At 39.8% G+C, this 3,419-nt stretch overlaps 1 pseudogene; it reads left to right on the forward strand.

The window, feature by feature from the left end:
* The first annotated feature begins 289 nt into the window (after positions 1-289).
* On the forward strand, positions 290-404 carry LOC123954813 (annotated as a pseudogene).
* Positions 405-3,419: the final 3,015 nt, after the last annotated feature.

The raw sequence follows: 3,419 nt of genomic DNA on the forward strand, positions 1-3,419 counted from the left end.
GAATAAGAAATAAAGGGGAAAAAAACCCACTTTCAGATTCTACAGCAGGCTGGCCAACCATGTGCTTTGAGTATCAGCAAACAGTGTGCACAGGAAAGATTTTCTTTCAAGGATAGGATATTTCATATTTAAAAAAAATCCACCCAAGTAATTATTTTGGGACACATAAAAAGCTGAGACACTCAGCAGATTTACATATCATTCTTAGTGTGGTTTGGGTTGTTTTATTTTGAATTAAATACGGGATGTACACCGTTATCTTAATAGCTCTTTGACCTTAATCTGGACCGTCTACGGCCATACCACCCTGAACGCGCCCGATCTCGTCTGATCTCGGAAGCTAAGCAGGGTCGGGCCTGGTTAGTACTAGGATGGGAGACCTTAATCTGGACCTGGGAGAGTCCAATTGCAATACGAGTATTATCCATACTTGGAAATACTGTGGGTTAATTCAGGGTGTCCAGACAATAGCTTTACACAGTAAAGTTAAATGGAGTAGTGTTATCATGACACCAAACCCCCTTACACGTGTTCCTCTCTGCATGTGAAACCTCACATTGTCTCAGCTGGGTTGGCCCCTAGGATTCATGGTTAAATCATTGGAGAACATATTTTGCCCCACTGATGTTTATATTTTTTTCTTGAACATAGCCAGGGAAAACTGGATCTATAAGCAAGATGCTGAGACCATAAAAAAATAGCTGCACCAGAGGACATCAAGGGCAGCAAAATTATTCTATGTGATTCTACATTGGTCCATATATGTCAGTATACATTTGTCAAAACCCATGAACATACAACAATAAAAGGAACGTTGTGATAATGGGTGAGCGTTAGCTTATCAGTTGTAACATGAGGACCCCACTGGGGCGGAATGGTGATGATGGGGAGGCTGTGTGTGGGGTGGGGAGGGAGTATGTGAGAACTCTGTACTTTCTGCTCAATTTCGATGTGAACCTAAAACTTCTAAAAAGTAAAGCCTATTAATTAATAAATATATTTTATACTGGTATCTGCATCTATCTACCTATTTGCATCAAGTGGAAAAACATTTTCTACTTAGTGGGAGTTTTCTAAAATGATGACGGAAGATAGATGAGATGGTATTGGTAGTTTGGCAACCAACATAAAGAAAGGAAGAAAGAAATCCCTCTCCCCCACTCTGACCTCACATACTAGGGGACAAAAAAGAAATCTTAAAGAAGGAAAAGGGCGGAGACAGAGAGAGAGTGGGAGGGAGGAGGGAAGCAAGAGAGGGCTATCGAAATCCCTGGGAGGTGGTTGTCCGGAGACTCTGCCTTGGGATATATGGCCATGCAGTCTAGAAGGGGAGGTGGCGATTGCTACCTATTGTTTGAGATCCAGGATGATGGGATCAGTCATGCCATGGCTACTCAGAGTAGCCTAAGACTAGTTGAACATGATATAACAAACAAAGCATTTAAAAACCAGCCAGAAGTGAAAGCATCTAAAATGTTGCTTGTTCGTAAGAAAGACTAAAAATGCAAAGGAACAAAAATAATAACAGTAGCAATGAGGAGTGGGATCTCAGACACCCACAACAAAAAAATCTATCTAAGTCTATTATTAAGAATAATTATACCGAAATAGGAGAGTTGGTACCATGGTAGGAGATAATTTTTTTTAAATTTTTATTTATTTCTTATTTTTTATAAACATATAATGTATTTTTATCCCCAGGGGTACAGGTCTGTGAATCGCCAGGTTTACACACTTCACAACATTCACCATAGCACATACCCTCCCCAATCCATAACCCCCTTCCCCTCTCCCAACCCCACCTCCCCCCAGCAACCCCCAGTTTGTTTTGTGAGATTAAGAGTCACTTATGATTTGTCTCCCTTCCAATCCCATCTTGTTTCATTTATTCTTCTCCTATCCCCCTAACCCCCCATGTTGCATCTCCACATCCTCATATCAGGGAGATCATATGATAGTTGTCTTTCTCTGATGGACTTATTTCACTAAGCATGATACCCTCTAGTTCCATCCACGTTGTGGGCAAATGGCAAGATTTCATTTCTTTTGATGGCTGCATAGTATTCCATTGTGTATATATACCACACCTTCTTTATCCATTCATCTGTTGATGGACATCTAGGTTCTTTCCATAGTTTGGCTATTGTAGACATTGCTGCTATAAACATTCGGGTGCACGTGCCCCTTCAGATCACTACGTTTGTAACTTTAGGGTAAATACCCAGTAGTGCAATTGCTGGGTCATAGGGAAGCAAGGGCAAAAAAGGAGATAATTTTTTAAACCAGCTGCCGGTGATTTGTTTTTTTTTGTTTTGTTTTGTTTTTGGCATGATGAGATGATCTCAGGTAAGAGAAGTTTTGGGCTGAATATCAAGAAAAAAAATTCTTGACTGTGAGAACTGTTGGATTACAAAGCAGTCTCTTGAGGAAAGAAGTGGAAACTCCATCTGCACTGCTCTGGGAATAGGTTTGCTAGTTAAATTGTACTCCTTTTCTTAGCTGACTGCTTGACATTTCAGCAACAGAACCAAATAATTCATGGGTCAGCTAAGAAGAGTGCTTATTATAATCATCTTTTAAAACCTCCACTAACAGCAGTGAATTAGAAAAAAATATATAGTTACTATTTTATTCCATGTGATAAAGCCTGTCAGGTTTTTACAGTATGAAACCTGTTCCTCAATATTCTGCTTCTCGAATGATCACTGATATCCATAAAAAAGAATGTCCTGGCAGTGCTAAGAAAATGACATTTGAGAGGCTAGAAATAATGAAGAGGGAGTGTGTCCACTGTTTGTGTAAGACTGCTGGTAGAATCTTAGCCATCCTTTACACTTCAAATAATAACCTTGCTAATAATAAACTAGATTAGAGCCAACAACAAACCAAATGACTTTTAATTCTCTTGGAAGCAGAAAGGAAAAAACAACAGTTAAAGTAAAAGAAGGCTTGCAGAGAATCAATAAATTAAGAACTGCAGATTGTGACATTATTATCCTGTAAATACTCCTTAGTGATTCTCCCAGGATCTCTTCAAACAAAGAAATAGAAAATTAACAAAATCCCATCCAACATTAGCATGGAACAAACATAGTAAAGGTGAGATCCTAGTCTCAGGGCATGGAGAGGGGCCCAGGGCAATCCCCTTCTTAATCTCAGCCCCTAATATCTTTAATAGAGTTAGAAGTGACTGTCAGAGGCAGCATCAAAAGGCACAGGAAGCTAAGAAGAACCCAAAACGGACAGTGTGCAATTTGGACATGGTACCAGGCAGTCACCCTTAACACCCCATACATAGAACCCATTCATCACTGCATAAATATACATTTTAGATCGTTATGGGCACTTATGGTATCTCCTTTGCCCTTCCTGTCACCTGTCTGTAGCTCCTGCCACTGGAATCTCTGATCATCCATGAT

The sequence above is a fragment of the Meles meles genome, chromosome 12, assembly GCF_922984935.1.
Source record: "Meles meles chromosome 12, mMelMel3.1 paternal haplotype, whole genome shotgun sequence".
Classification (NCBI taxonomy): Eukaryota; Metazoa; Chordata; class Mammalia; order Carnivora; family Mustelidae; genus Meles; species Meles meles.